Source organism: Saccopteryx bilineata, chromosome X (assembly GCF_036850765.1).
Source record: "Saccopteryx bilineata isolate mSacBil1 chromosome X, mSacBil1_pri_phased_curated, whole genome shotgun sequence".
NCBI lineage: Eukaryota > Metazoa > Chordata > Mammalia > Chiroptera > Emballonuridae > Saccopteryx > Saccopteryx bilineata.
This window is the reverse complement of record NC_089502.1, coordinates 98,668,158-98,693,451: the sequence shown is the minus strand read 5'-3', so window position 1 is coordinate 98,693,451 and position 25,294 is coordinate 98,668,158. Positions and strand designations below refer to the sequence as shown.

The window sequence follows — 25,294 nt, the reverse complement described above, 5'->3', positions numbered from 1 at the left end:
TAGCTATTGTTCATATTTATGCAAGGTCTTTCCCTTCATATCTTTCTTCTTTGGTTAGCTCGCACTTTATGTAGCATAAGAGATAATATGGCAGATTCCTGCTCTATTTTGCTTTGACGCCGATTTCCTCTTCTTCTAACTATATATAATAAAAGAAATATAAAGCAAATGATTAGTATAATGCCTCCTACAGTTCATCCAAAAATCTTAAACTGTTTTAGAGGATTCAAATTACTGATTCCATGAGAAATAGAAGCTAATAATTTTCTCAATCAATTTCTACTGATCCTTAAAAGTAATGTCAATATGCTTTTGTAAATCTAAAATTTCCATAGTTAATTTTCCATGATTTAACAAGTGTTTTTTAACATTTTCCCAAGGGAAATGAGTATGATTCCAAGGAATAGGGGTAATACAAAAAGTAGTTACATTCCAATCACATTTTAGTTTGTCTTTGCAGGCTAACAATTTGATCTCTTAACATAATCACAGTCTGTTCTAAATCATTAACTTTAGCATTAATTTTACTATCTATACGTCATCAAGAAGTCCACAGTTGTTCAGAATTATCATGCCATTTTCGTACAAAGTCCACAGTCTGTATACTTTAATGTAATGCAACTCCAGATACAGCAGCCATGGTTGTTACAGCTATTAATCCCATAATGATGGCAATGATCAGTCTAACTAGTCTCTTGGTTCACTTCAAAGACTTAATAAGATGTTGTAACAGCATCATGGAAGGGGAACCCTGCCATATCTGATGCATTTGTACTGGAATCCATAATCCTGCTCTGGCTCTTAAAATGTATAGACTTTGACTATTTTTATAAAAAGGAATGGAAAAGTTAATACATGTATAAAAAGCACAGTTATTGCAAGTTATAGAATAATTTTCAGCTGTCCATTTGGTTTCACCAATAATAAATATATAAGGCAATCTAACACAAGCAGATATGAAATGTGTCTCATTCTTTTTAAAGTTTAACATAGTATGATTAGAAGGATGATTTCTCCAGATTTCTCCTTTCCACGCTGACATATGTTTAAGTGCCATGGCTACTTTCCACAAATGATATTGTATAGTACCGAATTTTATGTGAGGAGCTTGAGGTGACATCCCTCCTCCATGCCATATGATAGTACAATTACCTTGAGCATCAGCTGTGATTGAACTATTGTTCTTATGCCACCTTAAATCAGCACCCTGACCTTTTACTCTGGTGGAACCATGAGGGCTCCAATCTATGATGTTTCCATAGGGAATATTAAGTAAAACATATGCAGTTTCTCCTCTGCAATTTTCCCAATGCATCCATTCACTTAGCTGATTAACAATTGCAGTTTGACAGGGTGGTAAATCAGGCAGAGGTTCAGGATCATGTACAGATGATATATCCCTGTAACAAAAACAAACATTTTTTTTTCCTTCTCCTTTACTGTTTTTTTTTACAATAGAGAGCCAAGCTTGAGCTTCTATTTTTAAACAATGTGGCTCTTATCCTATACATATAGGTAATCCTTCAACTCCTGTTGTATAATTTTCTAATTTCATTCCTTCTTCTGAAGGTACTAAGGGGTTTCTATCATCAAAAGGTCCAGAAAGCCAATTAGAATCATTAACAAAAATAGAAAAGGCACTATCTTCCCATGAATAGCTCTACTTAATGGAGGATTAGGGATGTATGCTCAGTAACTAAAATTTTCAGCCATACTTACCAGAATTGTTACCAAGGCAATCATTGCTAAGAACAGATTAGTAGCATTTTGTTCTTTTCTAGTAGCATCTTTTTACCCTCAAAGGTCAGCTTTTTTTTATAAATAAATTTTTATTAATTTTAATCAATAAATCAAGGTACATATGTTCAAAGAAAACATGTCCACGTTATCTTGTCATTCAATTATGTTGTATACCCATCACTCAAAGTCAGATTGTCCTCCATCACCTTCTATCTAGTTTTCTTTGTGCCCCTCCCCTTCCCCTTCTCCTTCCTTCCCTCCCCCCCACTGTAACCATCACACTCTTGTCCATGTCTCTTAGTCTCGTTTTTATGTCCCATCAATGTATGGAATCATGCAGTTCTTGGTGTTTTCTGATTTACTTATTTCACTCCGTATAATGTTATCAAGATCCTACCATTTTGTTGTAAATGATCCAATGTCATCATTTCTTATGGCTGAGTAGTATACCATAGTGTATATGTGCTACATCTTCTTTATCCAGTCTTCTTTTGTTTTTTACAGTGATTAAAGCCTTTAAGCAAATTCTTGGACAATACAGCAAGAATCCATAAAAGAGTAGTGTCCTTAACATGTTCACCAAGTCCATGTTGGCACCAACACCATTCCAAATCCCTGCAAATGCAACCCAACCCCAGTTCAGTCCGTTAGGAGCTGTCACAAGGAGCAGGAGTCCAGGAAAAGTCCACATCCAGGAAAAGTCCGCATGGCACTGGAATTGTTGTCACAATTCTATACTTTGCAGCTCACGTCCAAGTCCCAATGACCGCTGCTTCTAGCTGGTAATGATTCAGGTAGACTGGAAAAGCCATCTGCAGCATGTGTGGAGATGGAGCTTCTGTTCTCCTCTGCCTGGAGAGATGAGACCAGGTTGCTTTTCCCTGGAGCTCTTCTTTTGTGGCGTGGTAAAGAGAACCTTGGGATACACTAAGCAGTCTCGGTGTGGCTTCTTCAGTGTTCCTTGGTTGAAGAGTCAGTCCTCTTATTTTAGTCCAGAGTTGGTTTTTCCAGATGATAGTTCTTAAAATTAGTTTGTAATCCACTTTGGTTCTGGGAGGTGGATGTTAGTACGTCCTCCTACTCCAGTGCCATCTTGTCTTCTCCCACAAAGGTCAGCTTTTTAAGTTGACCCCAATTTGGTATTTGGATTACAAGTTTTAGCTCTGTGAAATCCCCACTGCGATGTTGCTGTTATAAGTGTAGAGTGAGCTGACAGGACTTTATCACCTTCTTTGTTCTTCCTCCTGGCAATGGTGATCTTGGGCCTCTGTGTTCTTCCCTGTGCCCAACAGATTGGGGGCCAGACAGAAAGTAGTACCCTTATTCTTCAGGGGAAACAGTGGATCTGTAGAGTTAGTTCTAGGGTATGCCACTGATATTCTCTGCACTCTGACAGTAAAGGCAGAATGAGGTGGTATCTGAGAGGTTTAGGGTTGTGGGACTTTGTGTTTCTTTGTCTATATACTAAGTGCAGGCTGCAGACAGATCACAGGAATAACAACAGTTTCTCAGAGTTTCATCTTCTTCCTTGTCCCTGCACTCAGCCACTGCTCTAGTTTTTCACTCTAAAGAGTGTCCCCCCCCCCATCGCTTCACTCTCCTTGGCAGAAGGAAACCCAGACACACAGGGCTTCTCCTACTTTCCAGAGCCCCACCACAAGTGCTTGTCTGTGGAGCTGTATTTTTACCTTGTGCCCCTCCATCACTTCCTGCTCACCTTCAGTTGTTTCAATGCATGGATCTTTCAAGTGTGCCTGTGCACCCAGCTGGGTTCTTTCACTGAGTTATAGCTGTCCAAATTGTTGAAATTTCAAGGGGAGAGATCAAAGGGATTTCTCACTCTGCCATTCCTCTGACATGATCTACACATCTTTTTAAAAATCATCTTTATCGAGATGTATTTGACATACAAGAAATTACACATATTTAAAATGTACAACTTGATACATTTAATGTGTACATCAGTAAAAACATTACCACAGTTAAGAAAGTAAGTATGTTGTTCACTATCAAAGGTTTCCTCCTTCTCCTTTGTAATCCCTTCCTCCTGCTCCTCCCTGTCCCCACACTGTCCCCAGGCAACAACTGATCTGCTTTCTGTAAACATAGATCAGCTTGCATTTTCTAGACTTTTACATAAATTAAATTATACAATATGTACTCTTTTCTGTGAAACTTCTTTCATGTAGCAGTATTATTTTGAGATTCATTGATATCTTTGTACTTATCAGTATTCATTTCTTTGTATTGTTGAATAAGGTTCCATTTAATGTCTCTTCTACATTTGTTCATTCATTCACTTATTGATGGGCATCTGGATCATTTCCAGTTTTTATTATAAATAAAGTTGCTGTGTACCAAATGGTATATATTAATTTTATATCTCTGATCATTCTTTTTTTTTTTTTTTTTTTTGTATTTTTCTGAAGCTGGAAACGAGGAGAGACAGTCAGACAGACTCCCGCATGCGCCGACCGGGATCCACCTGGCACGCCCACCAGGGGCGACACTCTGCCCACCAGGGGGCGATGCTCTGCAGCGACCAGAGCCACTCTAGCGCCTGGGGCAGAGGCCAAGGAGCCATCCCCAGCGCCCGGGCCATCTTTGCTCCAATGGAGCCTTGGCTGCGGGAGGGGAAGAGAGAGACAGAGAGGAAGGAGGGGGGGTGGAGAAGCAAATGGGCGCTTCTCCTATGTGCCCTGGCCAGGAATCGAACCCGGGTCCTCCGCACGCCAGGCCGATGCTCTACTGCTGAGCCAACTGGCCAGGGCCTGATCATTCTTTTTTTTTAAAGATTTTGTTTATTGATTTTACAGAAAGAAGGGGCAGGGAGAAGAATCAAGCTATAGTTGTTTCACTTTAGTTGTTCATTGTTTGATTGTTGCTTGTTGTATATGCCTTGACCGGGCAAGCCCAAGGTTTCAAACTGGTGACTGCAGTGTTCCAGGTTGATGCTCTATCTACTGTGCCACCACAAGCCAGGCATCTCTGATTATTTTTGTGGGTTAACATATAAGACTTTGCATTTAAAGGACAATATATAGTTTACTTATAACACATATGGAGACGCTGAGGAGAAAAAAGAACCCTCATTCACTGCTGGTGGAATGCAAATTAGTACAACCATTATGGAAGAAAGGATTATGGTACCTCAAAAAACTGAGAATAGAACTACCATATGACCCAGCAATCTCTCTACTGGGTATATACCCCCCCCCAAACTTGAAAACATTGATATGTTAAGACACATGCACATCCATGTTCATCACAGCATTATTCACAGTGGCTAAGACATGGAAACAACCAAAGTGTCCCTCAATAGAGGATTGGATAAAGAAGATGTGGCACATATATACAATGGAATACTACTCAGCCATAAGAATGATGATATATTGCCATTTATGACAAATGGATGTACCTAGAAATCATTATAGTGAGTGAAATAAGTAAATCAGAAAAAGCTGATTTACTTATGATTTCATACATAAGTAGGATATAAAGCTGAGATTCATGGACACAGATAGAAGTGGAGTGGTTACCAGGGAGGAAGGGATGTGGGGAGGTGGAGGGACAGGTGCAGGGGGTGGAGGGATGTGTGTGAAGAAGGATAAATATAAAGTGATGGAAAATAATTTGACTTTGGGTGATTGGTACACAACATATTCAATGGTTCAAATGCTATAAAAATGTTTACCTGAAACCCATGTACTTTCTTTGATCAATGTCAGCCTGTTAAAGTTAATTTTCTAAATAAAATTTAAAAATAATTTTTTTTTTAATGCTGAGCTGTTCTTTCCCCATGATTCTAAGAGCTGGGGGTGGGTGGTGCAGAGCCCCAGAAGGCAGGTATATACCATCTTCCTGCCATGCCAGCCTTGAGACAAGAAGAGCCTGAGCTGGCAGTGAAGAAGCAGAGCTCAGGGTGACAGTGCAGAGCTGATGGCGCGGAGAGTGACTGTCCTGTCTGCAGGCTGTGAAGAAACACACCTGGAATGGAAGTCACGCCAAACATTACCTCAGCTTTCTCTGTTGGGCAGTGGGTCAGAAAATATATGTGAAGTGAGTAAGGGACCTTTCTTTTTTTTTTTGACAGGAACATGGAGCTGTTCCTTATTTTATTTTTATTTTTTTGTATTTTTCTGAAGCTGGAAACGGGGAGAGACAGTCAGACAGACTCCCGCATGCGCCCGACCGGGATCCACCCGGCACGCCCACCAGGGGCAACGCTCTGCCCACCAGGGGGCGATGCTCTGCCCACCAGGGGGCGATGCTCTGCCCCTCCGGGGCGTCGCTCTGCCATGACCGGAGCCACTCTAGCGCCTGGGGCAGAGGCCAAGGAGCCATCCCCAGCGCCTGGGCTATCTTTGCTCCAATGGAGCCTTGGCTGCGGGAGGGGAAGAGAGAGACAGAGAGGAAGGAGCAGGGGGTGGAGAAGCAAATGGGCGCTTCTCCTATGTGCCCTGGCCAGGAATCGAACCCAGGTCCCCCGCACGCCAGGCCGACGTTCTACCGCTGAGCCAACCGGCCAGGGCCGGTACCTTTCTTTTTGATTGTGGAAGCTAAATAGGAAAGAACCCCAGGAGAGAGGCCCAAGATGAAGCATCTCATGGTGCCACACTGCACCAACTTCACTAGTGAGACCTAGGGAGGGACCCCGAATACCAGCCTGCCCTCCAGCTGTGGTCTCTCATAAAGTGGCCAGAAAAGATCCAGTTACAATGGAAGAGTTCCTGGAAGGGGTTGGGGGCCCGACCCAGGTCTCCTCCAAGCCATGCTGGGCTATGAATACTAAGTATAACAGCGCCAGGAGCATCCAGTCTAACAGAAGTTTCTCTTCTAAGCTGGGATAGTATGCTGAAATATGGAAGAAGGGAACAACCAACCTATGGGGACTGTTCTCTTCCTTGCAGAGACACCTGGTTTTCAAGAGAGAGACTTCAGAGTGGGCAGGTGCTGACTTTAGGGCAGCGGTTCTCAACCTGCGGGTCGCGCCCCCCGCCGGGGTCGCGACCCATGGCTTTAGGCAACCCCTGTGTTTTGGTCGTTCGACCCCCACCAGGGTCGCGACCCACAGGTTGAGAACCGCTGCTTTAGGGCTTTAATCTCCTGACTCCCTAAGACAAGATCAGCCTCATCCAGTGCACTTCTCACCGCATTTTCTCCTTAGATGGGGCCATGGCTGCCTGCAGCACGAGACGCTACCCTCTTACATCGTAAACCATAATTTTGGAGCGGTAGATGCCTTGGACTGGAAGATCTGTGTGTGCTGCGGCGGAAGCATTATGGCAGGTCTGACAATCTCTACTACTCCTGTACTTCATTGACAAATGATGAAATTACTAAGCCACGTGGGCAAATTCAGAAGGAAGAACTGGGCCAGAGACCTAAGAACCACCCTCTGCCTCCTTGTCTTCTGGGAACTGTCTGAATGATCTCCTTCACTTTATCTTCTCTCCTCCTTCTCTGGTTCTTCACCTCCCTCTTTCTCTTACCCTTTGTTTTTTCCTCTTTCCTCTCACCCCTCTCCTCTTTCTTCATCCCTTTCATATGTTTGTAGATCTCATTTTTTCACTTTTTCTGTCTTCCTTTTCCTCCATTTTCTCTCTTCCACCTCCCCTTTCTATTTCCCCCTCCTTCTGTTTATTCCTTCCAAACCTTGTTACTAGATCTCATTCTTTCTCCTCTCTATCCCTTCCTTCCTTCTTTCCATCGGTGCATTCATCCTCCTTCCTTCCACCCTTCTGTCCTTTCTAAATGAAGGGATACAACATTCCGTATTCTCCATAGAGAGCGGGAGGTTGTGCTGCTGTGTGGGAAAGCATGGTCAGGTAGGGAGTACAATGCTTGAGTTGTGGGATATTACAGTCTCTGCCTCCTTCCTGACATCCACTTCATTCTTTTTTTTTTTTTTTTTTGTATTTTTCTGAAGCTGGAAACGGGGAGAGACAGTCAGACAGACTCCCGCATGCACCCGACCGGGATCCACCCAGCATGCCCAACAGGGGGCAATGCTATGCCTCTCTGGGGCGTCGCTCTGCCGCAACCAGAGCCACTCTAGCGCCTGGGGCAGAGGCCAAGGAGCCATCCCCAGAGCCCGGGCCATCTTTGCTCCAATGGAGCCTTAGGCTGCGGGAGGGGAAGAGAGAGACAGAGAGGAAGGGGAGGGTGGAGAAGCAAATGGGCGCTTCTCCTCTGTGCCCTGGCCGGGAATCGAACCTGGGTCCCCCGCACGCCAGGCCGACGCTCTACCACTGAGCCAACCGGCCAGGGCCCACTTCATTCTTTGTGTTGTAAAACCTTAGACCAGAGTGAGACTCTTTCTGGGAAGAGTAGGTGGTTAGTTGGCTGAATTCAAGATGGACAAGTGGCTGGGAAGCTGCTAAGGTAGAGTAAGGGGCTACGAGCACAGGATGGTGGGATTCTGAAAAACCCCTCAGAGAGCACATGGAGGCTCCCACAGTAACTCCATCCTTAGAAGGAGCTTTTGAATGGTAGAAGAAAAATTATATGACCAACTGAAAGGAAGTTTGGGAAGGGTGTGTCATCCTGGCTAACCAGGTCACCTCTTGTTCTCCCTCTCTTGCAGAAACCCTTCCCAGAACTGACAAGAGGACGGCATTCCTCTGGAACCTTGCTGAAGTATCAGGGACCAGAACAAGGCTTAGCTCTTGACCTGCACCCACAGAAAGCAGTCACAGGCCTGCTTTCTGACAGGATTTGCCCCAGAGAGGAGAAGGGCTGCAATCTAGTATTTATTTAACACCTGCTATGTGCCATGCTCCATGCTGGCTGTTTTCCTCTAGCTAATCTAATTTAAAGTTCACAAGAAGCTTGCCAAGAAAGTGTGGATCTGCCTCCCCGCACTTCCTGCCTTAATTCAAATCTTCATCCCCTCTCACCTGGATTATAATGTTCATTTCCCAAACTATTCTTTTTGTTTTCAGACTTTCGTTTTATTTTGTTTATGTGTCTTTATAGAGAAAGTCAAAGTGTTTCCAACTTTATTGAAGCATAGCAATGGCAGCGAAGAGCACCCACAGTGATAAAGGCATGGTACCTAATATGTAGATCAGAGGCCACGGGGAGCTCTTGAGTACCTACCTGTCAGTCCCTGCCCCTTCAGTATTACTATTCCTTCCTCCACTACACCTTTCTGTCACCTTTGACATTAGTTAAACACATGCAGGGAAGAAAATCACTTTCAAAGAGACTGAGCTCCACTTCATTACCAAGAAGTACCTCCAGTTCTGAGGAAAAGCTGAAACTAGAGATGCCACCCTACACTTGGCCTGCCTCATCCACAGTCCCAGTTACCAAGGACCTCGCTGGGACTTGGGGCAACGAGAAAGCGAGGCAGAGACTCTCCACTTGGCAGTACTGGGAAGCTGGAGAGATTGTGGGTCACAGACCAGATGGGATCCCCAAACCAACAGGCAGAACTCCAAGGAGTTACCAGACTGTCCTGGGAGAAGTATTTTAAAAAAGCACATCAAGGCCCTGGCCAGTTGGCTCAGCAGTAGAGCGTCGGCCTGGCGTGCGGGGGACCTGGGTTCGATTCCCGGCCGGGGCACATAGAAGCGCCCATTTGCTTCTCCACCCCCCCTCTTTCCTCTCTGTCTCTCTCTTCCCCTCCCGCAGCCGAGGCTCCATTGGAGCAAAGATGGCCCGGGCGCTGGGGATGGGTCCTTGGCCTCTGCCCCAGGCGCTAGAGTGGCTCTGGTCGCAACAGAGCGATGCCCCGGAGGGGCAGAGCGTCGCCCCCTGGTGGGCAGAACGTCGCCCCTGGTGGGCGTGCCGGGTGAATCCCGGTCGGGCGCATGCGGGAGTCTGTCTGACTGTCTGTCCCGGTTTCCAGCTTCAGAAAAATACAAAAAAAAAAAAATTAAGAAAGCACATCAACTTAATTCACATGTAGCTTGAGTCAAACATTTTTGCAGAAATCCTAACCAACGACTAACAAAATCCTCAGATTTTAGGAACACTAGAATACTTAAAAATCATCATTGGTTGCAGTGAAGAGGAGAAAGTTAGCAAAAACCAGTCTTCTAAAGGCAAAAGGTTCTGTTTCTCAAGATACTGAGTTCAGGGCCCCACATCAGTCCTGACTCCCTGCTTCCATTGTTGCTCCCCAGGTGCCCTCTCCACACTGCCGGTGGTCAACCTGCCAACAACACTAGTCTGACACAATTCCTCTCCTCACATTGTCCTTTATGCTCTGGCTGCTGCCTGTCTTACCCATCCCTGCTGCTAGGGGGCAGCCTTGAGCTGTGAGAACCGGAACTTGGGGCCATTGAGCACGTTTGCCAAAAGAGCCCAGACCTTCTTTGTTGACTTGGTAAATTCTTTCTCACTTCCCACAGCTTAGTTCTAAGGTAACTTCATGGGAGCAGTATTTTCTGGTCCCCTCCTGACCCATTCTTCCCAGCTTCCCCTCCACGTGTAGATAAAAGAATAAAATGACAAATGTGTGTGGATCTTCGAGCTTTGTGAAGTTCGGTTACATAGCTAAGCCCTGAGATCTATGTTATGTGAACAAATCAGTGTTCAGGCTAGGATCACTGGGTTCTAGTGTTTTGCAGTCCTCCTCCTCCTCTTCTAGGCAGCCCTTTCAGTGAACTAGCTGTGCTTGGAGGGTCTTTGGGATCACTGGGGCAGCAGATGGCTGGATTCTGGCTGTTGGGAATCATCCCTTGCCTGGAAACCATTTGTAGGTGTCTGGGGTCAGGCTATTTGGTCCCTGATCCGAGACAGCAGGAGGGATGATCTTGGGTCCCTGATCTTCTGACAGCTTGGTGCAAGCACAACACGTGCACGGAAGCATGTATGTGGAGGTTCTGAGTAAGAGAGGATGCTAAATGAACTCCACTTGGGGTGACTTGACACTGGGTTTGTGGAGGGTCACTGAGGTCCTTCCTGTACCCACTTGGAATGACACAGCTTGGGGGCTGAACCAGGGGAAGGCCCTCAGGCCAGGAGCCAGGTGCAGATGAGGTTATCCTGAATTGGGGAGGAGGAGTATCGATCTCAACCTGAGCTTTAGAGACCTGCAAAGGGCACAGAGAAATGGCTGCCTCCTGTCCCCAACAGGTTCCTCTGCCTACTCTTGAACAATTGACCTGTTGTCTTGAAGTGTCATGACTAAGCATTTCTAGTGTCCTTAGCCAGGGAGTAGTGACAAAGATCCTTTCCTTGACCAAACTACTCCACCTCTCTTGATCTTTTCAACTAGGCCTTTGACTTTTGGACTTCTGTGTTCCTCTCTATATCGTCCAATTTTTAGCAAGACTCCTAAGTCAGTTTAGCTAGAACCTGCATCCTCCATATTTGATCAGGTTCCTCCTCCACATCCCCCGGCGCTCCCTGGTCACCCTGGCCTGCCTTCAGCAGGATCATTTTAGGTTGGTTTAGCCAGAATCTCCTCTAATTTTGATGATTCCTCTTAATAATTTTTTACCCACCGACACTGCCTCCCTCCTTGGCTATAAATTCCCACCTGCCCCGTACTGTATTCAGAATCCAATCTGGTTCCTTACTGAGGTCTGTTTTCCTCTATTGCAATAGTCCTGAATAAAATCTGTTTATATCACTTTACCTACTGCTGAGCTCTGGGTTTCCTTTGACAATGGCAGGTCCCAGCCCCAGAGACCACAGGCCTGGGGCCCTCTGGTCTCACTTTCCCTGTCCTCTGCCCGCAGGAGGGAGCTACAAGGGGCTGGGGCTTTGCAGTCCCCATCGCACCCCAGGTTCGGTCCTTTCTGACCTCTCCTCCCGGACCGGGACCGCGGAGAGCGAGAGACCAGGAAGTGCAAGAAGAGGCTCAGGCCGGCGGCAAGCGCAGTGGGTCAAGATTAACCCCCTCTCCCTGTCCCCTGGCCCAGTTTCCAGCGGGTCACGTCCGCCAGGGCTCCCTTTCGGCCTGCTCATTCCCCCGGGTCTAATGACAGCAGCTAGCTCCATAAGGGGTTTCTACGGCGAAGACCCCTAAATTTACAGAGAACTAGATAGGAACTGCAGAGAGAAGGGTTAGGGATACGCAGTTTAGAAGCAAAATGGAGGCGGAGCAGGCGAAGAAGGAACGATGACTAAGAGCAGCCGCGCCTTGCAGATTTACGGTGTGAACGGCAGGCGGCGCCAGAGACCGCCTGAGGTCAAGAATACGTGACACTGCGGCAAAATGCCCGCCTGGTTCTCCGCAGTATGGAGGGCTGGCCCCCGCCTTCGGACTCAGGGCTGCTCCGCCCGGTTCCGCAACCACTGCAGTAGTGACAGTACAGCTCATTCCCGGTTGCGACACCGCCCCCAACCTGGATCTTAACGTGAAGGAGTAGTAGCCCTCCTCCCCAACATCCTCCATCTTCTCGTGTATCATCTTTATCTTCATGTCCATCTTCTTGTCCACATTCATCTCCTTTTGCTAGATGATAGATAAATAGACAGAGGGTGTGTATGTGTGTTATAAAGATACTTATCTAAGATTTGTGATAAAGGGAGCACTGGAAATACTAGTTGGGGAATAATAAATTAAGTAAACCAGAGTAAATAGTCTCTCAACAATATGAAACATTTAAAATACTGTTTATCAAGACTATGTAAAATAAGAAAGACTAACACCATGTGATTTTCGTTGAATTGAATTGAAAAAAATGTAAGCTGCACATGAATCTCTATGAAAAATGTTAACTACACACAGAAAAGGAATGACAAAAAAACCTCCCTGTAAACATGAATAATAGTTTTCTGCAGGTATGGCAAAGCTTTTCCATACCGTTCACATTTATAGAGTATGTATAAATTTATACCAAATAAAACACAGCCTTCTCTTTTTACAAATAAAAGAAGCAAGCTGCATCCAGGACTGTGGCTGGGCAGGAGGGGGAGCCTGGGCAGGGCTTGAGTTGGGCACACTAGTGCTCCTCATGAAGCCATGTCCTCGGTCCCCCAGACTCAGGTAGAGACCTTACAAGTCTTTGAAACCTAAAGTGCTCTGCTCTCCTTCCCCTGGGCCCAGGTATTCCTTATCCTTAAGATCCCCCTTACACACACCCATACACCAAACCCCAAATCTTACTCCACAAGATTCTTGAAATAATCTCTTAATAATTTTCTGCTCAAAATATTTAAGAGTCTCGGCCTGACCTGTGGTGGCGCAGTGGGATAAAGTGTCGACCTGGAATGCTGAGGTCGCCAGCCCGAAACCCTGGGCTTGCCTGGTCAAGGCACATATGGGAGTTGATGCTTCCAGCTCCTCCCCCCCCTTCTCTCTCTCTGTCTCTCCTCTCTGTCTCTCCCTCTCTTCTCTAAAATGAATAAATAAATAATTTAAAAAATATTTAAGAGTCTCTTAATTGATCCAATGAATTGAAAAAATCTATCCATGCCTCTCATCGGAAGCGTACACATTTTGGTCCCAATTTGCATTTTCCGGGAACTGTAATTTTTCCCATAGGTTTGTGTATCAGACAAAGAAGACAGCTTTCTGTTCTCAAATCCTCCTCATGTTGCTGGTGGTCTTCGGGGCAATCCATGCCCCTGAGCCCTGAGCCTTAATGAGGAGTGCAGAGCACTTGATGTGTCACTGTGGACCCAGAGGCTTTGGTATAATAGATGGGACTGAAGTAAAGACACAGAGGTAACATGTACTGGGTACATATCTGGTGTTCAATACATCTCTGTGGGGTACAATATACATTAAATGGCCACCAGTATAAGTTAAAACACTGGCAAATTGACAGGCAAATTTTGTTTTTGTTTTTTTACAAGCAAGATCTTAAAATACATTTTCAAATTTCAAAGTGTATAATACACTTTATAGTCATCTTCAGGCACTGCCCAGGCTTAGGCCCCATAAGTTCCACCTGAGTATATTGAACCCAGGATGGCAGGTGAATTCAGCCCTGACCCAATGCTCTCCAGATGGGTGCAAGAGGACAACGTCGGCATCTTCTGTCCAAGGTGGAAGGGGCACTCTGTCTTCATCCTTCCAATCTAATGGAGCAGGCCGAGTGGTTTCATGCTGCGCTCGGGACCTGATTTACAGCTCTGGCTTCAGGGGGACTGAGACATAGCTTCTGAGCAAGATGCTGAAAGAGCCACCTTTTTTCCCACAGCACCTTCCTGCTAAGCCTGAGTTCACCGAGGGATGAGACGGAAGTGGTTGCAAAATAAACTGGGGGAGTAGAGATGAGAACCAAAAGCCACACCTACTCCATTGCCCTCATTTCCTTTCTCCTTTAGTCAGATCCTCTCCTCCTGCGTTCTCTGCTCTCAACTTGTCTCTGCTTTTCCAGTTTGTCATTTTGACTGGAGTAAAAGGAGGCATGAACCAGGACTTCACAGCGATGGAAGAGCGGGATGAACAGGACCTCTAGCTCTAACACTTACTGTTACAAATTCAACTCCTGCTTTTAGTTGTTAGGTGGCTGGGAGAAGGAAACCCAGTGACCAAAAGCCAACTTTGGTCATTTATTTTCTCCTCCCTCTAGCTCTCTTTTGCTGATATTTCTGCACTATATCCCAAGATAACCTGAAACTTAGTCCCATCATTTCAGTCCCCGCCAGGACCTCTGTCCCCACCCCACTGAATTCTGATCCAGAATATTATTAGGATGTGAAACATATGTATCTTGAAATCAAAAACACATGATACTTTTCTAATTGTCACAGTTAAGATTGAAATGGCATTTTTGAGTCTTGTCTGTTAGATGGAATCTAACATACATTTCACCATTGCTATGCTCTTTTCTGTCCTTGCTTCTTATCATTTTAAATATAATCTAGGGTTTACGGTTCATACAGTTATATCAATATATTATTTTATATAATAATATTTTGATCATATTTTGATAAATGATTTTATAACTGGACTTGCATTTTATAAACTATGATTATGTCTACCCAGCTTCAGGCCTCACTGTCAGGCCCTGCCAAGACCAGTATGGTCCAGTAGAAATGTAATGCAAGCTACATAGGTAATTTAAAATGTTTTTGTAACCACTTTATAGAAAGTAAATAGAAATAAGTGAAATTATTTTTAAGACTATATTTCTTTGATATAAACAGAAAGTAGAAAGGTGGAGGCTTTCCTTGCTCCAACAACCTGTCACTTCTTTCACTGCCTGTCTTGTGGCAAGTAGTACAATTGACCTAAACTTCCATTATGCAGCACATGATTGTAATGAGATATTGTACATTTTTTTCACACTAAATCATTGAAATCCCACATGTGTTTTACATATCTCAATTCCCGTGCCTAATGGCTACTGTATTGGATAGTGCAAGTCTATGAATTCTCTATTCTCTTATAGGCCAGATGAGGAATCTTGCATTTACATAATTTGAAGATTAAACACTGGCATATTATTTTTAATTATATCATATTAGAGAATAAGCACATTTACTCAGAGTCAAAATAGTTACAATTCTTTACTTCATAAACACAATGTGTTGAAACAAAAAGTAACAGATGGCCTGACCTGTGGTTGCATAGTGAATGAAGTATCTAACTCCTGCAGTGGATAAAGTGTCAACCTAAATGCTGAGGTCGCCAATTCAAAACCCCAGGCTTGCTTGCTCAAGGCACATATGAGAAACAGCTACTATGAGTTGATGCTTCCTGCTCCTCTCCCCCTTTTCTCTTTCTCTCCCTTCTCTCTCTAAATCAATAAATAAAATCTTAAAAACAACAACAAAAAGTACCAGATGTTCATGAACTATGTCAATTATATGTTTTATTACTCATCTTAATAATGAAGACCTTTAATTAAGTACTTACTTTCTGTCAACTCATGTGTGTTTTATGGACCTTCTGGAAGCACATTAATAACATGGGATTCTTTTTTTTTTTTTTTGCATTTTTTCTGAAGCTGGAAACAGGGAGAGACAGTCAGACAGACTCCCGCATGCGCTCGACCGGGATCCACCCGGCACGCCCACCATGGGGCGACGCTCTGCCCATCCTGGGCGTCGCCATGTTGCGACCAGAGCCACTCTAGCACCTGGGGCAGAGGCCACAGAGCCATCCCCAGCGCCCGGGCCATCTTTGCTCCAATGGAGCCTTGGCTGCGGGAGGGGAAAAGAGAGACAGAGAGGAAGGTGCGGCGGAGGGGTGGAGAAGCAAATGGGCGCTTCTCCTATGTGCCCTGGCCGGGAATCAAACCCGGGTCCTCCGCACACTAGGCCGACGCTCTACCGCTGAGCCAACCAGCCAGGGCAACATGGGATTCTTGAGGCAGACTGTGGATCAATCTTGATTCAATCATTTATTAGTTGTGCAATTCTGAATAAGACCATTGAATGCTTTAATCCTATTTTCTCACTTATAATATGGAGAAGATAATAATGTCTACTGCACGGGTGTTCTGAGGATTCAATGAAGTTATTCTTATCAAGACCTTACTCAATTGCCTGATTCCTCAATGAAATTTCACCTGTTACTATTAGTATTTTACCAATCTTATGATAACCATGTCTGGAAGGTATTATTACTTCTCTTTGAGAGGTGAGGAAACTGGGATTAAGTAGTTTCTCCAAGGTTAAGGAGCTGCCAGCCATTGAAACTGACTTTTAAACTTGTTACCCAGATCCAGAATCCAGGGTTTTAACTCCCATGATACCCCCCTCTTCAGTCTCAATTCTCATCATGAACTATATAAGCAGAGGAACTGGCAACATATGATTTGAGATCCATGCAACACAGAAGCTTCTTACAAGGTTTTAACATGAAAACTGAAGATAAGTAATTGCAGAGCTTTTGGGGAGCAAATGACTCTAACAATTAAATAGAACAATCTGTAAATAATTTTTATTGTTATGACTTTAGATACTTTTTAGAAAATGTGAATAGCTATATAACTTGTTCTGTTCATAAATTGATCTCGGTTAATTATAAAAATTCAGAGTAAACAAAACAGCATAAAGCATTATAAAGGCACCTGTATTCTCATTGTCCCAATAAGATCACCAGACTTATTTTTTCTATATATTTGTAGACTGACAACAGAGAAACAGACAAACAGAGGGCAAACATATAGAGATGGAACTGGAGAGAAGTGTGTGTGTGTAAATATTTACAATATCAAGATGAGGGAATTCTGCAAAGTGTCTCCTTGCACATCATGGTTAACCTGTCACTGATGCAACCAGTTCTGGAGTTAAATTAAGTAGCAGGGAATGCTCAGAGCAAGGGGGTTAACCTTGCATGAGCAGTCGGTGGGAAAGGGTAATGAGATCATTGAGAAGGGCTGGGCTAATTTGGGTCTAGCTAGAGAGCAAGTGCTTCCTGAGAGCCCCATATGTACTTTGCTGTATGGGAACATCATGTCCCTGTGGAGTGATCTATGCTTCATGTGCTCACATACCCAGTTCCTGGCAGGTAGCCCTTGGTTCTATCTCTCTCTCTCTCTACTGCCCCTTACAAGTTATCTGTTGGTCCTAAAGGGTTTTTGTTTTCAGAACCAGGGTACTACTTACTCTATGTGGCTTACCTACCTGTAGACAAGGCCTGCCGGGGGTGAGGACGACAGAGATGCAGAGACCCGACTCCAGGAACCAGGTTCAGTGATGCAGATCCACTTTATTCAGGAAGTAAACTAGCTTATATACATGGGTTCACCCAATAGGATGTTATAGTAGGGCAAATGGCCAAAAAAGGTCAGGAGGCTGCCTGGCTAGCACTGAGTCATTTCCGTATAGCAGGCGAGCTCCCTCCGAGGTGTGCTGGGGAGGGTTTATCCTTGCTGGAGTGTTCTCACAGCATAGCATCAGCCACAGCTGCCAGGTAAATAAATGCTCTGCTCTCTACCTACATCTCCCTCTTCTCTTTTAATTAAGGCTAGTTGAACTTGCTTGATGACTGATTGTTGCTGTTGTAGCTTCTGAATGCTATGCATTATGCAACCGTACCCTAGTAGAACTAAAACAACTATAATACCTATTATACTATATGCTAATAGATTATCTGGATTAAACAATGAGGCAAGCTTCTGTAATGTTTGACTAGTTAGGAAATAGAATGGGGGTCTTAAACAGGGGATTCTTCCTAGGGGTCGGGATGTCATTTCCCTCCCATTGTGTTACAGAGACCTTCCAGGTGCCGTTAAACACATAGTTCCATTTTGATTGTAAAAAATGGACGTAGACTGCCTCCCCGTTTCCAACTTCAGAAAAATACAAAAAGAAAAAAAAAAAGAAAAAATGGAAGTAGGTCCATGCATGCCCCCTTCCCACAAAGGTCCCAGCGTCCAAACATGGAACGGATGGCTTGCTGCGGGCTGTGTACTGCATATGGTTGCATTCCGTCTCTCAGCTTCCGATGCCAAACTCCGAGGTTGATGGTCTGCGCATCTGGGCCAGAGTCAATGTGGCAGTCTCTCCAGGGAATTCCTTCTCTCAAGAGTGTTCTTAGATGTTCGTCATACAGGAACGGGCAAAGAGGCGACCCTGGGAAGGCAAGGTTAGTGGGGCAGGCCCAGCTGTTATAGCTAGGGACAGGAGGGTTTGTAGGCAAAGTACTGAGCCTTGGTTGGTAGTACCATTTTTAGCAAAGTCCCCCGTAGTATGACTTCGAAGTAGGACCCATTCCTTCTCTGGTCTTGCTCCACCAAAGCTTTCATATCCCCCCAGGTGATGGGTGTGCACATTGGCTGCAAGGTCTTCTTCTGGGGACTCGCCATCTCCTGGGTTGGGGGGTTTGTTGGAGGGGTCATCTTGGGACACCGGGAGTGGCCGTACATTCCTTCCTGGGATCCAAATAGGATGTGGGCTATTTTCTGGAAAAACACAAGCATAACCCCTTCCTTGCGTTAGAAGGGGGTGCAGTCCCTGCCACTGAGCTGTGGCTGGGTCCTTCCAGTGTACTAATGGCAATGGGGTCAGTTGGCTACGAAGGCCTCCCCAATGTTTATAGCGGGAGTTACTCCTTCAGAATCAAAAGTTAAATAATTGAGAGTGAATACAGCACTGAGGAGCACTTCTCCAGTTGAGGCCCGGGGCATATCCCCCCTTTCTTTTTGAATTTGAAGCTTAATGTTTCTGTGTCTCGCCATTCTACAACGGCTTGTCCTTGGGGATTATAAGGAATGCCAAGGCAGTGTGTGATTTGCCACTGGGAACAAAAGGCTTTAAATTGGCTGCTGGTATAACAGGGCCTATTGTCAGTTTTAATTTCCCAAGGTACACCAAGGCAAAGCATGGCCTGTTGAAGGGCACGAATTGCATGTGTAGTTTTTTCTCCTGCTAGGGCCGTGGCCGAGATGGCTCCGGAGAAGGTATCTACTGCTTCGTGTATGTAGTGGAGTTTGCCAAATTGGGAGACATGAGTGATGTTTATTTGCCACACAGCATTAGGCTGTAAGCCTTGAGGGTTGACACCCTGTGGTTGTAGGGGGCCTAAGGGTAGTAAGGGCCCGCACTTTTACATAAGCGAACAAGGTGTTTGCAGGTTGTGTGAGTGAGATGGGGAAAGAGAGATTTGAGAGAATGGGCAGACATATGAAACCAGGCATGGAGTTGTCTGGCTTGCTCAATAGGGGAGACTGTTAAAACTAGATGATCAATTTGTGTGTTGTTTGCCGCTAGGGGGCCAGGCAAGCTAGAATGGGAGCGAAGATGCTGAATATACCAAGGGTGTTGACGCTCCTCTAACAGTTCTTTAAGCTGGCTGACAGCCCTATCTAGTAATGTCTGCTTGGGCCAGAAGGTGGAATGGGCAAGGCCTTTGACTGTTTGTACTGCATAAGCATTATCTGAAAAAATGTTAAGAGGGCCGTGTTGCCAAAGGCGTTGCACATAGTAAATGGCTAGTAGTTCACCTACTTGTACAGATCCCTCATAGCTAAATTTGTGGAGTTTAGTGCCTTCCATTTGTACTTTGAACACTATTCCATAATAGGATGGCTGGCATCTGTAAACGCCAGCATGCTGTGCGGAACAGGGGTAATGCTAGATACAAATGAGGGGTGGTTTGTAGGGGGACTCTTTGTAGGGTCTGTAAGAGTCAATTGTTGGGGAGGTGATTGTATACTTGTCCAGTACAGTTAGCTAAGAGTGTCTGCATTTCTAAATCATTGGCTAAGAAAAATTGTATATGGTCAAGAGGAATTGGCAGAATAAGTACATCAGGCTCTTGGCCATACAAGGTGACACAAGCTCACAGCAGCTTCTGACCAAGAATGCAGATTGCAGTCTTGCTGGGGGTGATTTTAGATAGCTAACTATATGCTAAATATACCCAATAAAGGGGTTTGTTTTGAAACAGGACACCGGTAGGAGTGCCTTTTGGGGCTAGGACAATAGCTGAGATTGGCTGATCAGGTTCTAATCTAGCTGTGACACAGAGCCAATAGCAGTGTTGATATTCGTTATAACCTGTTTTGCTGGTGTAGTTAGACGGTGGACACTAGTAGGCTCTATGTTGCCCACAAAGAGGGAGAATAGGGGGTCTAATTCAGCAGTAGAAATAGATAGGTATCAACATATCCAGTTTATTTGGCCATATAGCTCTTGTAATTCATGTAAAGAGCATTGTTGAGGGATTGCAAGCATAGGGGCAATAGGTGTTATTTCTTCCCCTATGTGGTACCCTAAGAAAGTAAAGGGCGGCAAGGTCTGTACTTTCTCTGGTGCTACAGAAAGCCCAATGGCATTCAGATTAGTTAAGAGCTACTGGTAACATTCTCTAAGATTGTAGGATCGACATGAGCTATTAATATGTCATCCATATAATGATAGATGAGGCACCATTCCTGTAGTGGTTGCGTTGCCGTGCTTACATAGTACTGGCAAATGGTGGAGCTATTCTTCATGCTTTGCAATAGGACTGCCCATTGATACCTTTGAGCTGGAAGGGCATGATTAATAGAAGGCACAGTAAAAGCAAAATAAGGCTTGTCCTCCGGACGGAGGGGGATTGAGAAAAAGCAATCTTTGATGTCTAGAGTTTTAATATGGTCAGCCCGTGGCACCGCGGAGGGATGTGGCAAGCCTGGTTGCAAAGTGTCCATCTTTGCCATGTGCTTGCTAATAGCCCTTAAATCATGAAGGAATCTCCATTTTCTGGATGCCTTTTTCTGAATTACAAAACCAGGTGAATTATGAGGACTAGTGGAAGGCTCAATATGTTTGGCTTCTAATTGTTCTGAACTAGTTTGTGTAATTCTTTTAATTTAGAGGCTGTTAATGGCCACTGCTCAACCCAAATTGGTTGGTCGGTATTCCATGTAAGTTTGATGGGTTCTGAAGTTTTTAATTGAGCAGTGGCCTTTAGAATTGGGGGGGCTGGCTGGTAATAAAGACACGGAGTAAAGACAGCACAATCCGTCCCCAAAGTGTATGTGGCAATTCAGTCATAAATAAAGGACTGAAAACTCCAGTCACCCTGTCAGGATCTGTCCAATGGAGTGGCAGGATGGCTTGTTGGGCCCATCGTACTCCACTAACTCCTTGTACTAAAGGTCCGGGCCTCATGGCCCAGCCTTCCCTTTTATCTTCCTCTCTGATTACAGAAACATCAGCACCAGAATCTATGAGCCCAAGGATGGGGTGGCCCTCTACTCACAGGGTTAGAAAGGCCGTATTCTGGGTTAAGGGTAAGGTCCAATAGACTCCTGTGTGGAGTTGGTCTCTTATGGGCAGGAATGAGAGCTGCCCCGCTTCCCGTTTAAAGGCTTTAGAGCAGGGGTCTCAAACTCAACTCAGCATGTGGGCCGCAGAGCAAGATCACAGCCGTTCGGCGGGCCACACTAGGTCTACAAAAGGCAACTGTTACGCAACACTTTTCTCACTGCAGTTGAAAACAAAAAAAAATCAGTACAACAAGCACAATCGTACATGCAGTTTACTCAGTGTCACAAAACGACCAGAAACTGTAGTTCGCATCACAACTGCTGTTAACTAAGCTAATATCTAGCTAGGATGCTAGAGAAATGAAAAATACAAGTAGGCCCCTAGGCTTACTTAATTTTATCCAAAATATTTTGAACTTCGTGGATTAGTCTGCGGGCCGCACAAAATTGTTCGGCGGGCCGCGAGTTTGAGACCCCTGCTCTAGAGGCTTTCCATGTGTAGTGGTGGTTGAGTAACACTCTCGCTTCCAGTGAAATCCCTTTCTACAACGGGGGCACACAGAAGGTGGGGTTTTTTTTTTTTTATCATTCTTTCCTTTCCTGTTAGGGCACTGCCGTGCAAAATCTCCTGTGCCCTTGCATTCAAAGCAGGCCCCTTGTGTCTGTTGGCCCCCCTGATGGGAATGAAGCAATTTGGAAAGCTTTAAGGACCTTCCATGAGCATTAGTTTGAGTAAATGCTCTAGTGGTACATAGGCGCACTTGATTAATACTGAGGGGGTCCGGTAGCCTGTACAGCAGAGGAGGCAAATTTCCCTTCTCCTTTGAGGGCTTCCGGGGAGGTTAATACCAGCCCTTTGATTTCTTTCACCTATTATTTCACATTGCTCGTTGTATAAAGCTTTCCATTGAATTAAGTCTCCCATGGTAAGGACTGCTAGGGCTAATGTTTTCCAATCATGGGGACAATTTAAATCAATACTGATATTTTCAAGTAATTGCTGAACATAGGGAGAATGAAGGCCATCTTCCTGGATAGCTTTTCTGAGAGTAATGACTGTTGTTTGGTCATGTGGATACCAAGCTAGTGGTCATGCAGCAGTAGGGTTAACATTGACCAGAAAAAGGTGAGGGGGCTCTAGTCAATGCTGCACAGGAAATATCTCTTTGCTGACACATGGAGGTGTATAGGCTGGCCCATGGGTCTGTAGCACGTGTTGGAGTTAAAGCTAGAGTAGAATATGGCGTCTGAGAGGCTGGGGTGGGGCATTGAGCCCTGACAGGGAATGCAGAAGTAGCGACTTCCACTTTTTCCAGCAGCAGAGCTGATGGCGCAGTTAGCAATTTGGTTGGTTTCGTTTCTGCATGCTCAGCCACGATTTTGTCAAACTTGGAGGCTAAACTACTTTCCTCCTCAGTGGAGGGGAACAAATAGGAAGGTAGGAGCTCCCCAGAGAGAAGGGTAGCCTGTAATATTTTTGGCACTGGCGGAGGGTCCCCAGCAGGAGCACCGGTCAGGCAGGCATGTATCACTAGCAGGGCAGGAATGAGGCCGAGAGGGAAGGTTTGTCCTTCATGTACTTTGGCCGAACAAGCTCAGGACCAAGTATCAGGGTCCCAAAGAGGCGCGTCCCAGAGCCAAGGGTTGAAACCTGAGAGGATTTCCCAGTAGGTACAAAGATCCTTTTCACTGACTTTAACTTGCCTATTCTGCAATAGGGCATAGAGGGCTCGAGCCTGCGGGGCTCGGGAGTGAGGGAGAAGGTTTCCCATTGCAGAGGGTCACTCACCTGTCCCTTGGATGCCAGTTAGGTCCCTGTTCGAGGCACCAGTATGTGAACAAGTCCTGCCAGGGGTGAGAACAACGGAGACTCAAAGACCTGACTCCGGGGTCCAGGTTCATTGGCGCAGATCCACTTTATTCAGGAAGTAAACTAGCTTATATACATGGGTTCAGCCTATAGGGTGTTACATTAGGGCAAATGGCCAAAAAAGGTCAGAAGGCTGCCTGGCTAGTGCTGAGTCAATTCCGTATAGCGGGCGAGCTCCCTCCGGGGTGTGCCGGGGAGGGTTTATCCTTGCTGGAGTGTTCTCACAGCATAGCATCAGCCACAGCTGCCAGGTAAATGCTCTGTGCTCTACTTACACCTACCCCTGCCCACACTTTTGCTATTTTCCTAGTCTCCTTGAATTATCCAGTTTGAGGGTGCCAATTTGTTTTCTGCAAGGACAGTAGGCAGGATAGAAACACCCTAAAAGTATTTTTATTATTCGTATTTCCTTCTCATATGCCTTCCACATACCTGTTTTGGTATATTGTGTTGTCATGATGCAACTGGTTTTTTTTTTCTCTTTGATTCCACATTTTCTACTGCATTATTTAATGTACAAGTCTGTAGTTTTTTAATGTTTTGGTTTTCAGTGACACAGAGACAGAGAGAGAGACAGATAGGGACAGACAGACAGAGAGAGAGAGATGAGAAACATCAGTTCTTTGTTGAACCACCTTAGTTGTTCATTGTTTTCTCATACATGCCTTGACCGAGGGGGGTGGCTACAGCCAAGCTAATGACCTTGAGCTCAAGCCAGCGACCATGGGATCATGTCCATGATCCCACACTTAGGCCGGCGACCTCACCCTTAAACTGGTGAGCCTATGCTCAAGTTGGATGAGTCCTGGATGAGTCCATGCTCTAGCTGTCAACCTTGGGGTTTTGAACCTGGGACCTCAGTGTCCCAGGTCAACATTTTATCCACTGTGCCACTGCCAGCCTGGTTGATAGAGCGCTCTTGGTGGTTATTTAGTGAATGTGTAGTGGGTAGTGATTCACAGTTCAACAATGTCAATGATTGTATCCTTAAGAGATCACTACTGAGAAAAATACATACATTACCCTCAAAGATCTAGAACAACTTCTTTGCTGTGGAGGACCATACTATGCATTATAGGCTGTTTAGCAGCATCACTGGCCTCTACATATTAGATGCCAGTAGCACCATCACACCCTCATTGTGAAAACCAAAAAGTGTCTCCAAACATTGCAATATGTCCCTTGAAGGAGCAAAATTGCCCCCTGTTCTGAATATAAATTATTAAGCTCACATAATAATGATAGAAAATCTCAGATCAGATATACAAGTGAAATACAGCTATATTCAATTTAAAATGGAAACACTTCAAAGAAATAGAAAGGTTGAAAATAATAAAATAGAAAAAGTTTTCTATAAATACACTGGGTCTGATCACACAGTTACCAGTCACGATGCACATTCTAATTTGGGAATGTGATTGGCTTTTTAAGATTTCTAGAGATTAAAAGTCACTGGAGCCTGACCTGTGGTGGCGCAGTGGATAAAGCGTCAACCTGGAAATGCTGAGGTCGCCCGGTTCGAAACCCTGGGCTTGCCTGGTCAAGGCACATATGGGGAGTTGATGCTTCCAGCTCCTCCCCCCTTTCTCTCTCTCTGTCTCTTCTCTCTCTCTCTCTCTCTCTCTCTCTCTGTCTCTCCCTCTCCTCTCTAAAATGAATAAATAAAAAAATACATTAAAAAAAAAGTCACTGGAATTCAGTTCTGTTATACAGAGGAAGATAATGGTGAGGTGTGAGGTGTTCTTGTATTCAGGAAGAGCTTGTGGTTGGTGGGAAAATGTGGAATTCTTTTCTTTTTGGAAGGGAGGAAAGGAGAGAGAGAGAGAGAAAGAAGCATCAACTCGATGTTCCACTTAGTTGTGCATTGATTGCTTCTCATATGTGCCCTGACTGGGGCTCAAATCGGTAATCCCGGAATGCAGCCAGGGACCTCCACTCCAGGATGATGTTCTATCCATTCACTACATCCCTGGCTAAGGCAAAGTGTGGAGTGCTAATCATGCTGTTAGCAGGCAGTGGATTTTTTTTTTTTTAATTTCCAAGAAGAGACAAGCATCCTTGCCCCTGTGACTGTCTTGATTTTAATTTGAGGCTTTGGGCTGGTGTCAGGGATACTGTTTTCTTC

At 45.0% G+C, this 25,294-nt stretch overlaps 1 pseudogene; it reads left to right on the top strand.

The window, feature by feature from the left end:
• Nucleotides 1-18,142: 18,142 nt before the first annotated feature.
• The window catches only part of LOC136317746 (glutathione S-transferase P-like), a 39,715-nt pseudogene continuing 32,563 nt past the window's right edge, over nt 18,143-25,294 (top strand).